This window comes from Barbus barbus (assembly GCF_936440315.1).
Source record: "Barbus barbus genome assembly, chromosome: 3".
NCBI lineage: Eukaryota > Metazoa > Chordata > Actinopteri > Cypriniformes > Cyprinidae > Barbus > Barbus barbus.
In genome coordinates this window covers 42,414,316-42,428,007 of record NC_136731.1, presented here as the reverse complement: position 1 = coordinate 42,428,007, position 13,692 = coordinate 42,414,316, and the positions used below count along the sequence as shown (strand labels likewise).

Sequence of the window (13,692 nt, the reverse complement as noted above, 5' to 3'; positions counted from 1 at the left end):
TTTAAAACTGATGTCAAGAGTGTGTGGAATGATCAGTATCAACTGTCCAATTGACCTATCGGTAAGCCCCTCCCCTTGAACGCAGACTAGCCAATGGCAGTTGAGTATCAGTTACACGAGGAGCGGAACTCGGGCATCTTTAGGTTTCAGCGCCACACATTGTTCATGTATCGCAGGGTACGATTAAATTAATGTACATTTAACCGGTGAAATGTACATTGATACATGAACAATGCTGATCCTGCATGTTGTCTTCCGCGATCGTGATGATCGACCTTAATATCAGACTTCTGTCGCTTGCATTGTGATCTGTAACCCTCGCTTCCGATCTATCTAGGATGTGCGACATTACAGAATTTGTATCTGCACCCAATACAATTTCAAAATCCGCAAATTTCAAGAGATAGGTTGACAAAACAGAGAAAAAAAAGTTGGTTCAGGAGTACAAGGGGCAAACTGAAAGAAATGCAATATTTCTATTCTCCACTGTTTTTATATGTGTTATTCTACCATTTATATCACAACCTTTCTCTAAATAATATTTAAAGTCCTCCGGACTAATATTATCCGCCCCGCGATCTCCACATGCTTTTCCCCCGTCGCTTGTGCTGTCGGCTCTCGCACCTGGTCAGACACTTGGGGCTTTGGCTCCGGGGCGATCATCAGCCTCAGCGACTAGGAGCTTGGGGCATGACGAAGCGGATATCATTGTCCAGCCCGCACCAGAATCCCTCCATTAAGGTGAGGTCATCACATGTGGTAAGATGGCATTTGTCCAAAAACTCCCACACATATTCCTCCAGGTTTTGGCCGTCCTGAAATATGTAGATAGTGACCCCGGAAGGGCTATTGATTTCACCCCTTGGGGCCATACTGATAGAGGCCTGTTCATACTGTACCTCCTGTTACTCATGTTACAGTCGGTTATTTTGTTACAGTTGATCCAAGGAAGGCAAGTAGGTGAAGGTAATACACATAAATGCTTTTAATTAGAATCCACATGATGCACGAAGGGTAAATACTCCGGGTTAAACAAACACGTGAGACTAAACAATAACCAACAGACAACTGAACAGAAAGGAGACTAAATAGGGCAGCTGACGAGGGGCAAACAGGTGATGGAGTAAACTAATAAGGACACAACGAGGACAGGAACAGGAATGACCAAATATGGGCATGTGAGGGAGAAAACACAACAGAATGTCCATAACTCTGACACTATCAATGATAATTCAGTCATAAAATTATGCAATTAAACAACTATTAAAATTGTACTTTATGTTGTTTCTACATTAATTTGAATATTGAAAGTAAAATTATTGCAATATAAAAGTATATTTAAAAACTTTTCAATTAGCTGTGATTAATCGTGATTAATTTCAGGAAATTAATCCTTAAGGATATTGTTTTTTATTACGAAAACACAAAATCATTATGTCTTGAATATGTTGTTAATCTCTTTATTTTATGTGCAATATTTTCATTTTAAGCTAAATCTCCTTGTTTAAGTGGCTTAAATATTTTCCTCTTTTTCTTGTTTAATTTAACTTTCTTGATTCATCCATCAGGTTTATAAATTAGGTTTATAAATAATTTTTATGCATTATGATGAATTATTCAAAGATATTTAATCTATCAAATAGGAGTCTGTAATCGGTGGACAATGAAGAAAAGCACTTTTACAGAAGAGTGTTAAGAAGTTCTGGTAATATAAGGAAACTACATGGGGTAAGGATAGGTTTAGAGGTAGGTTCATAGTTAGTGCCTTATTGTAATTATTATAATAAGTGCATAGTATGTGCATGAGGAACAAGACTGTAAAACAAAGTGCAACCAAGACCTGATTTATTGAAATGAGGGGTTAATGTGAAATGTTAGGAATTGGTATCTGCATCCAAAAAAATAGATAAAATAATGTAACGCAATTATGAATATTAATTAACTAAAAAAAATACATTTAATAACCTATTGCTTCATATTTGGAATATAAACATAAAATAAAATAAACAGATTTACTGTATTTACTGAAATTCACTTGACCAAATCTCAACTGATGTTTCACTTTGTTGAACTCTAGGAGGAGCTCAATACAACACTGAAGACCTTACAAGAGAAACTTAAACATGGAGAAAAAATGAAAGAAGAGTTTGAGAAAACAGTTCAACACATCAAGATGAGGAAACACAATCAACAGAGGATAGTTTGAATACACTTAGGATACTCTTTATTATGACTATAATCCAAATTATAAATTAATCATCATCAAAACATATAAAATAACACATATAGATGGATGAGAATGATGCAGTGAACCAAGAAAACATCAGTCACAATCATATTTTTTTCTCCTCGGGGTCACCACCCCTTAAAGGTGTCCTATTATGCCCCTTTTTACAAGATGTAAAATACGTCTCTGATATCCCTGGAGTGTGTATGTTAAGTTTTAGCTCAAAATACCAAACAGACATTTTTTTATAGCTTGTTAAAATTGCCACTTTTAGGGTATGAGCCAACACGCGTTGTTTTTATGTTAAATGCAAATGAGCTGGTGCTCCCGGCCCTCTTTTCAGAAAATGTCAGAAAGTCTCAGTAGTGGCGTTCAGGGTGAATCTATAATTAGAGATACATTTGGCATTTCAATTAAGAAAAGTTACCAAAGTTAAGAGAGAGAAAAAAAGTTATTTAATGAAAAAACAGATCAACTCTGTCAACTCTGTTATGGACAAATTAGGCAATAGAAATAACAATAAATCATAACAGGAAAAATCCTTCTTGTTTCATTAGACAATCATGGACGTTCCGGGAACCTACAGAGAACGTTCCTGAAACGTTCCCCTAACCTAAAGGGAATGTTCTATTTACGTTAAGAAAACTTTCCTGGCTACCCAAAAGGGAACGTTCTGGGAACCAAAAATTGTTAGCTGGGGAGCGGGCGATTTTACCTTCGCCGGTCAGAAAATTTAGCGAGAGACCCGCAGGGAACGGTGAGATTTGGTGTGTAATAGAAATGGAGTCAACGGATTAAATAAAGTAAAGCACTGCAGTGCGTTTCTTTATTTGTTTGCGTTGTGAGCATTTGCAGCACCTGCTGTCAAAATTGATGAAGATGTTTTCATGATTTGCTGGTGCTTTTTCTATTTGCATGTGTTTTCTGAAGTTGCAATGCGTTGAGCTCTCTCGGAGTGGAGGTAGAATTGTGCGCATGTCATATATTGATTTTTATTTTATTTTTTGTATTCTGGACATGTTACTTATTGGTTTTCAATAAAGCTGTTTATACTTTATTTGTATTGCATCCTGACTCAGCCGAAACCGAACCTGTGAACCTTTTTTTGATGATTTTGTAACAGGCGATTCCCCAGTAAAGTAGCCTCTGGGGTGGCATAGGTGGGTATTTCTAGAGTTGTAGTTTTAGTCCACCTCTGGGGGATGGTTATCTGTATAGCTCTTTCCCTGGTTCAAATCTTTAATTACTCTTGTTAGTACTCCCTGAGAGTACTCACCTCGTCTGCCACACTTACAAAATGCTACCAATATTGTTGCTCTTCCTTTGAAGGTGATTTGGGATGTAGTAAACCAGTTTTATTTAAGCTGATCTTGTTCCAGTACAGAGTTTCACATAAAGGTGTTCACATTCACAGATCCAGTTTCAACCTGCTAAAACAATTACAATACAGAATCAGAGTAAAATAGACAACTAAATATATGAGCAAACATCAAAACACAGACTCATTAAATGTTATTCATTAAGAAAATACACATTTTAGAACAATAGAGAAGTCATCAGAAATATTAAAAACTATTTGAAGTATGGGAATTATGTAGTAACTGAAAAATGTGAAACTGTGGTATTTTAGTTTCTTCAAAGTAGCCTCCCAAAGTAACACTTTACATTTCCTCAAAAACCTCATATTTCCACAAGATGATTTTACACAATATTGGGGTTGCTGTTACTGACTGCTTTTCTGAACTATGACATCCGTTTGTATAATAAAAACAATAATAATGAAAATGTAGTTTTGTTAAGGAATAAAGAAATGCATATAATTATATATTTGTCCTCAAAACTAGCATTTAAGCATAAGCCTTCAGCTCAAAAGCTTTTCAACATCACGAGAAAGCATTTTTGAATGATGTGCATGTATATGTCACCACATATGAGATTATTAAGCACTAGTGAGTACTATTTCATGCTCAAGGACACATTGCCTCTTTTCATCTGCATATTGTATGCTCAGTATGTGATCTAAAAACACTCGTAAGAGTAAATCAAACACAATCTGTGTTGCAGTGTCATTTGGTAATGCAGTAAATTACTGTCAGATGTAGACAAAATCAATGTGATCAGTACGCGGGGTGCTTACTGTGACCTTGATCTTAGCACTACATGACTTTCCAGCATTTTCCCATTTCACTTTCCTTATACTGTCTATTTCTCCCTCACTGCAGCTGCTTTCTGTGAATCTCAGACCAGAGTCTGTCTCAATCTGTTTAATTGACACCCTGTAGAGTTCTAGCTCATCACTGTCTTTTGATTTTTTGTTTTTGTCTTTTGATTGACTGCTTTTGCCTTTTGATTGATTGTTTTTGTCTTTTGATTGATCGTTTTTGTCTTTTGGTTTCTCATTGGGCATCTCATAGCATTCCAGCTCTACTTTCCCATTAATATGCTCCACAATTATCACCTTAAAGAAGTGAGTTGGCACTATTTTCGATTTCCAAGTCTTCAATTTCGTTCCCTTTTTTTTCTCACCTAGTAGGTAAAGTGGTCCAGAATATACATGAACATTACGGATATCATTTAGATTTTCCATTTTCTTTTGACAACGATCCTCCAACTTTTTCCACAGGCCTTGGTTAAAAGCAGGAACCTGTGGTGCTATGTTGCTGAGGAAAAAAGTATCCTCGTAGGCTTCCTGACACCACTTGTGATTGGCAGCGGATGCAAGATGACCTCGTTCATAGTCACTTTCATTACATTCTTCTATGTTCTTAGCTGCTTCGTAAAGTGGATCAGTGGTGTCATCTTTATATTTGAAAGAGTTTTTGTTACGTGACTGAGTTGCAGCTACGTTTTCAGCTGCTTTGTTATGTAGAGCAGTGTTGTCATCTTTTTCTTCATCTTTATCTTTATCTTCAAGAGGTACTGTCTCTCTGTTCAATATCTCATACACCCATGCAGCATTCCTGGTTTGATTGTTGTATAACATAACGTAAGATTTTTTTTTTTTTATTTCATGAAGGAAAGGAAATCTGTCTATTAATTTATAGGTAGGGCTGTCTTTTTCTCCACTCCCCCCACCTCCCTGAGAGGTTGATTCATTTTTAAACATGACTGAGATTGGGATACGTATGTAGACACTTTGAGAATTAGGTTTGTTTGAACCTTCTCCTTTCTTTTTTTCATGTGCTTTTTCATTGCTCTGTTCAGGCTGTGCTTCTTTTCCTATACATTCATTGAAATTCGGTCTTTTCATCACCTGCAGCATTATTGCAAGAGACCAGCGTTTTTTTTTCAGTGAGGTGCTATCCATTCTTTGTGTTTTTCCCCAAGCTCGTTTGATATCATCCTCTGGCCAGCAACCATCACTCTCCTTTTTAATGTCATATTTCTTCTCAATATTTTTATAAGTTTCGTTTAAGTGAGGAGACTTTCCAATATACGATAACACATCATTAAATATGTAATCTAACCTGACATTAGGTGGTTCTGTTCCCCCTTTCTCACGAGTGGTTTTAACATTTTTATCAGATTCACAAGGTTTTCTTTCAAATACCATCTTGATGCAGTAAGGGTGTCTTAACAAAGTTAAGATATGAGGCAATCTGGTATTATGACTTTTTCAACGGATCTTCTCTTCGTCTTGGCTAGAATAATGTCTACAGTTCTGGGAAGAAAAAAACCTCCTTAATTCAAGATTTAAGCAATAGTATTCTTAGAACATGACTTAGAAACAATAAGATTTGCTCACATCAGTTGGCTGCGTGATCTGCCAGATAAACAGGAACTTCTGCTGCTCTGATTTGACTTCACTTCTGTTCTACAACACACACACACACACACACACAAACATTTTATAATGTTATTTTCAAATAGAACAACTTCAAAACTTTTTTAATAAAGACCAAAGACATTTACTATTTGGCTCATACAACAAGCTTATCTCAATCTCAAATTCCATCATTTTCATAGGCTATAAATTCATTTAACAACACATTATCTGGTCTGAAATATAACAGTAGAGGGAGTGTGGGAGAGGTTTGAGTTAAATTTCATCTCATGTTAAGAGGCTTACAAAGAGTTTTTGTTCATAGAAGGATAATATAACTAAACACATACTTTTTAATGTCATAATTTCTCTAAAACACCAGTGAAAGTGTCACCATAAATATTGTTTAGACAGCAATGTGTATCATCTTCTCTTTTCCATACTGCTATGCACTTGTTTATTTTTAGATTTAAGCCTATTGGAATAATTATTTGGAAACCAAAACATTTTAAATTAAGTACATTTTTGTAGCATAGCAGAGCCTATACTTAAAAAAAAATAAAATTGGTAAAAAATATTCCATGTGAATACTAAGCCATAGATTTTATATATAAAATGTGAATTAGAGAAAAAGCAGTTTTGCTAACAGAATTTAATTAATGTTCTTACCTTATTTGTCCCCTAGTTGAAATACATAGAAAATATTGCGAACGTCGGTGTGCAGTACAGGGTCCAGTAGAATGAGTAGTTGATCCAGAGAAATCTGTGGAATTTAAATTCACTGTCTTAGAGAAATAAAAACTGATTCTCTGTCACAGTTCTCTACAGAGGAGTATTTATGTCTGTTCTTCAGTAAATGAACCACACTAAGGGGTGTGTTCGTTGCAACACTGAAATTGTAAATCATTGCCAAGTTTCCAAATGAGCCATTCCCCCAAAGCTGTACAGTGCGTGCATTATTATTAGACAAGTTGATATTCTATATGTTTTTCCAAGCACATTTGACCAATTCCAACCCACATCAATCTAAGTTTGTATTTAATCATTTATAGGTGATATATAATTGTACATGAAAGCTGAAGGTAAAAAAAAATTCTGGTGTGCATGATTATTAGGCAGGTTTTCTTTTATAAACAGAATGAGCCAGAAAAAGAGATTTAACTGAAAGTAAACAGATATTAAATGCCCATGAGAAGGATGCAATACTAATGCAATAATAGAATTAGCAAAGTTAAGGAATGACCATTGGGCAGCAAAATGCTCACTGGGTCGGCAGAGCAGGTGGAGAAGAAAAGACATTTGCTAACAGCAAAAGAATTATGGTGAAAAATTAGGTGTGAAACCATCAGGAACCATTTAGTCTCCAGTGCCATACATTGCTGTATTAATTTGCCGCTGTATCTATAGCAACTACGGTGCGGGTTCGAGTCTCCGGCCGGCAGGAATTGTAGGTGGGGGGAGTGAATGTCCAGCGCTCTCTCCACCCTCAATACCACGACTGAGGTGCCCTTGAGCAAGGCACCGAACCCCCAACTGCTCCCCGGGCGCTGCAGCATAAAATGGCTGCCCACTGCTCCGGGTGTGTGTTCACGGTGTGTGTGTGTTCACTGCTGTGTGTGTGCACGCGTGATGGGTTAAATGCAGAGCACGAATTCCGAGTATGGGTCACCATACTTGGCTGAATGTCACTTCACTGATGAAGTTAATTGAGGTCAGGTCTGTAACATGATTAGCTATAAAAGGGACTCGTGTTTCGCAAGATGCATGACAGCCAATCAGAAAAAAAAAAATTGTATGCTATAGAGATATCAGATTTCTGCTCTCTCTTTCTAGTAAATCACATGACTTTCAAGAAAACGACCATAGAGGGTCGGGGTGGGGCGGGGGAATTTATGTCTTCAACATAGTGGAATTCATGATTCATAATCTTGATTTTTTTTTCTCATCATAAGATGGAGTCTATTTCCACATAATCACCTCCACCATAATCACTGCACTGTTAAATTTTAAAATCTGTGACTTGCTGTAAATTATAGATTTATAAACCGGTTTCATATAAATGCATTTTTACACAATTTATTCATGTTTTTTTTTATTGTGCGTTTTAATTTTTGTTTGCTTAAAAACAGGCAAGTAGGACTCGCTGCATCCTGCGGTGGACATCCAACCCCGCCCACATCCAAATGTGACATCATATTGGTAAATTTAGGGGTGGAGATTGGTAAGTTTAGAGCATAGACTGTAAAAAAAGATGGCCGCTGCCATCGTGAGTAAATGACATCATTTGGAGCCCGAGTCTGCGCAGTAGAGTCATGGGGTGGAGCCTCAGAACCAAACTCCCGCCGTGGATTTTGGCATACACACAATGTAAAATTAAGGAGATTAAGGCCCAGGATATTGTGAATTACATTACAGATTGGGGCAAAGGTATTGGTTTGTCTTGCAGAAAGTGCAGGGAAAGATGGAGAGCCACATCTTCAGGATGACATCAGAAGAGAGGAGTTAGATGGAGAATGCAGAGATACAACAGAGGAGGAAACCATGACTGCGACAGGGCCTTTGAAATGTCCTGATGGGCCATTTCCTAGATCCGAGGCGAGTAACAGGCGATTTTCAAAAGCCTACTGTTATCGCCTATTATCAAATGGGTAGAGAATTGAGCGAGACTGGTTGTTATATTCCAAGAAAGCTTCATGAAATAAGTAACCATCATACAGATGCTTACCTTTCATGGAAAGAATTGGCAACTCACTTGCAGTTATACATTTCAAAGTCCCTGTCACAGTCATGGCTTGCCTAAAAGTGTCAGTAATTGGATGTGGTGCAGGCCAGTCTGATAGGTCCTCTAGGTAAGGTCTTTCCTCTTATTCCTCCTCTGTTGTATCTCTGCATTCTCCATCTAACTCCTCTCTTCTGATGTCATCCTGAAGATGAGGCTCTCCATCTTTCCCTGCACTAGATTTTTGCAAGACAAACCAATACTTAACTCTGAAATGCCCTAATCTGTTAAATCATAAAATCCTGTATGTCCCTTACCTACCTGTTTTCTTCACCTGCTCTTTTTTTTGTCCTCTCCATCTTCATGACTAAGTAAACATACCATTATGTTACTGTTATAGCTATACTACAGCAGTCAATTTTCAGTATTAAACTACTTGCATATTTCTACACACTATGAAAACTTTTAGTTAAAAACTAAAATAGCCTATAAGTGAAGTATTAAAAAACAAAAAATATATATATTTTTAAAACGTCTTTTTTATGAGCACTCATGTACAAAGCATTAAAAGGATTGTATTTGCTAAACAGTGGTGTAATTTCATTAGCACTGTAACAGTAACAGAAAAAAAGGTCATGCATGAATAAATTCAAAGTGCTTTTTTTTTTTTTTGAAACTTTTTCTAGCTGAAAAGGCATCGAGAATGTTTTAAGGAATCCTGTTTACACAACAGCTTACAATAGCGCCTCGAATACTTTATGAATAGGCTAATTAGTCCCAGGGTCTAATTAGGAAATCGTGCATTAATTGCACCCCTGGACATAACGAGCTGAGAAGATGGGTGGTGATGGGTGGTGATGGCGCAGTGGATAAGACACATGCCTTTGGTGTGAGAGACCCAGGTTCGAATCCACTGTGAGACACCAATGTTTCCCTGAGCAAGACACTTAACCCCTAGTTGCTCCAGAGGCGTGCGACCTCTGACATATATAGCAATTGTAAGTCGCTTTGGATAAAAGCGTCAGCTAAATGAATAAATGTAAATGTAAGATGAGGCAGGCGCCCAATAACCAGGTTGTGCTTGGTGGTGAGAACCTCAGTAAGTTCATATTTTTAACAAACAATGAAAATGTAAACCAAACGCCTATTTTTCGGTAATAATGACTTGATATTAATGGACGGTAACTATGCCCGGCCTCGCCTCACTGGCAGTGGCAATAGCGTTAAATGTTGTTGAACTTCAAGACTTACAGTAATACAAAATGATAGGCCAAGCTTACCGATTTCTTTTTATCCACTTTGACATTGATGTCCTCATTTTAAGACGCTGTTTTTCATTTTCTCTTTTTCTTTTTCTGTTCTGCACCCCAGACAATTTCCCTCTTCTGTCCATTTTGCATGCGTGACTGTCTGGCAACGGAGTAATGTAGGAGAGGGGGGTCAATTGATTTTTTTTTTTTTTTTTTAAATGCTAAACAAAATTCTCTCTTAACAAATGTCATATTTCAAATATTTTAAAAGCTTTTTTAAAGACAATTTTCAAAGACTTGTTTTGGCACAATGGCACCCCCCTCCGTGTGGCTCCCCTATGCACTGCATATACTGCATACCCCATATTTGCGCCCCTGACCCCAAGTGTTCTCATAGACTTCTAACTGCAGGCAGGGTTAAGGCTAGAATGGAGGCAACTGTGGCATGCGCACATCAATACAGCATAATTTCACTGTACAACAATTTAATTGTTTCCGGTCAGAGCTGTATCCCTTCTGGACACAACCCAGGCACTGCAATGCAATCTCTATGAGCTCCAGAAGGGCTAGCACTAACATGCTCATCATACGTAACCTTAATTCGTGCAGCGATTGGTGGGAACAAACATACCTCTAATAAAAAGAAATATAAAGTCAAGACCATAGTCTGCATGAGAAGAGAAACAGTTTAGCTACATTTTTAGAAAACCTAAAGTCTTTCTATCTTTGATCCAGTTTTCTATCTTTGATCCAGTTATCTAGTCTAATCTGTGCATAGACATTCTTAAAATATGGACGGCTTTTATTCAAATATATTTCTGATAATTTATGAAAGGTCTATGTTCTCTTTCCAGTAAATCACATGATTTCCAGTAAATCCCATGAATCACTGTAATGCAGGGCCGGTGCCAAAGGGGTGGGGGTTGGCGGGGCATTCACATTCCATGTCAATACAAATGTTACTGTCAATGTTGTGCCAAACCAGTTAAAACTGGATACATTTTTCAATGGTCATTCTGTGTTCTGTTCTGAGAGAAAACTTGACTGATAACAACTTTGTTTGTTTGTTTCTACAGATAGACACAGAGACTTTAAGAGGTAGTTAACCGAAAAATGAAAATTCTGTCATTTACTCACCCTCATGCAGTTTCAAACCCATAAGACTTTTTCTTCTTTAAACTACAAATGAAGATATTTTTAATGAAACCTGAGTGATTTCTGTCTATCACTTAAAAGTTCAGATGACCAAAACTTAGAATATCCTAGAAGGTCATAAAGGTGTTTTAAAAGTATTCCATATGTGACCCTGGACCATAAAACCAGTCATAAGTGTCAATTCTTCGAAATTGAGATTTATAAATCTTCTGAAAGCTGCATAAATAAGCTTTCCATTGATGTATGGTTTGTTAGGATAGGACAATATTTGGCTGAGATGCAACCATTTGAGAATTTGTAATCTGAGGGTGCAAAACACTGAGAAAACTGCCTTTAAAGCTGTGCAAATTCAAATTTCTGTTTAATGAAGTACATTTATGGTGTTGTTTGTATGGCACACTAAAGACAATAGTGTCAATTTACTGTTAAAAATATGCTAAAATGATTTCAGCTGAAATTACCTGGCCCATTTTACCTGAATGCTGTGCCATGGCTCAAGAAGGTACCTGCTGATACTGTAACTCTCATAATTTTAAAACAATTATACTTTTTCACATTTAAAAAAACAATATATATTTAAGAGACCCTTGCTAATTTATAAACAAATATCATTAGATCTCATGCATAGCTTATATGATGGTATTATAAGTCAGTTACCAAAACGTGGCCCATTTTAGCTGATTTCACCCTACTGTATGTAAAGGATTTTTTTACGGGGAAGTCATGGCCTAATGGTTAGAGAGTCAGTTAAACGCAGTTTGCATTAATGTAGTAAAACGCAGATATTAAAAGGCGAAATTAATTAAACACCTTATTGATGGTGTATATTTTGTACAGGCAAGCAGATGAAGCCAGAATATAAACACAATGTGCAAAGTTTCACGTTAACTGGTTTCCTATAGAAAACCATTAGAAGGAAAACATTGAATCATTAAATGGATTGCGTTCATATTCCAGCCTCATCTGCTTGCCTGTGCATCATTAATGTGGTGATTACTGAATTTGATCTTTTAATATTACAGTTTTAAATATATTAAGGCACTTTAAGTGTTTTTACAACGTTTTGTCGCACTGTTTATGATTGAAATACTGCCACGGGTGCTTAAAATGGATTGCAAATGGACAAAACTTGCATTTTGTTCACATACCTTTTTTTAATTCTTTTGGGAGGTGATCTAAATATTTGCGGCTGTGAAACAGATAGAAAATTAACAGGCTTGTCCTGCAGTTCTATGGATGTTTTGCCCTCCAGGTCTTCGAGCCGGTGACGTGACTGAAAGCTATGAATTGGCTAGAGTTTGAAAGAATGTTCTAATTCAGCATGCCATGGGAAGTCAATATCACTTAACATTTCTTATATTGATATTGTTTACTTCTTGCTCCTTAACAGTTCATCAGGCTCTTAATGATCACTTGGAATATCTGAAGGCCAGGTTTTTCCATCACTCATCATTAGAACACATTTTACACATTGCTTTCAATTATGACTTGTACTTGCTCTGATGAAAATGTACTGTAGTTGTTAACTGTAGCATTTGTTATAATAAGGCTAGCTTATTAAAGGGGTCATCGGATGCCCATCTCACACAAGTTGATATGATTCTTTAGGGTCTTAATGAAAAGTCTATAACATACTTTGGTTAAAATTTCTCAATGGTAGTGTAAAAAACACCTTCTTTACCCTGTCAAAATCAGCTGTTTTCAGCACTCTGTTCTAGTATATGTTTCTTTAAATGCTAGTGAGCTCTGCTGACTCCACCCCTTCCTCCGTGGAGTGTCAAGCAGACCATAGATATGTATAGATCCCTATTCGACCGCTCCAGATACGTTGAAGCATCAGCCACCTCGCATAATAATCAATGAATATCCAAAGATATACAAGCGTATAACTTGCTGTTGTAGACCCACACAGTCAATGCATTCAAAGATTTGCAGACCGTTCCAGAAAGGGTGGATGGCTTACGTATCACAGCCCATAGAAACAGTCCATAATGAGGCATCTAGGTATATATATCTATGGAGCATACTAAACTTAACTAGCACATTATTAGGAAAGACGATGATTCGTGCGAACATAGACACATTTAGGCAGATCGGGATCGGCGCATTCACTTCAAAATGAAAGTAACGTTAATCCTCTGCGTCTTCAGCGGCTCAGATGTCGGGAGTAAATGATGACTGCTTTATTCGTTATTACATCCAACAACAAAACACCTCAATCGCTTAATTGGAGACATCTTGTCTTCCCCTGCACTGGAGTCGGTCGGACTGTTTACAGCTCTCTCAGGGCGGGTCTGAGAAAAAAAACACTGGGTGGATTTATCCAACACATATTTATGTTCAAACAACTTGTAAAGTGAATTTGGCATCTGATGACCCCTTTAATCATTACCAGGCCAATAACGGCTTTTTTTTTTATTAATCTATACAGCATTTGTAATGAAAAAACAACATCCTGCACATTAAAATAACTACAACATGCCACAGTTGTAATATAAATCTAGGGAAAAAAATCTGTCGCCTTAACAGATTTTCTATAAATTCTACAAGTTAGACAAAATTTACCACAATAAATAAA

The 13,692-nt window shown here is 36.9% G+C and overlaps 1 long non-coding RNA gene across 1 annotated transcript; it reads right to left on the bottom strand.

Annotated features, from left to right (window-relative positions):
* Positions 1 to 2,208: 2,208 nt before the first annotated feature.
* On the bottom strand, positions 2,209 to 6,895 carry LOC306855520. The gene is made up of 3 exons (XR_013782947.1): positions 6,660 to 6,895; positions 5,973 to 6,041; positions 2,209 to 5,888 (listed from the first exon to the last, which is right to left on the bottom strand). It is a non-coding gene; the product is annotated as an uncharacterized lncRNA (long non-coding RNA).
* Between the last annotated feature and the right edge of the window lie 6,797 nt (positions 6,896 to 13,692).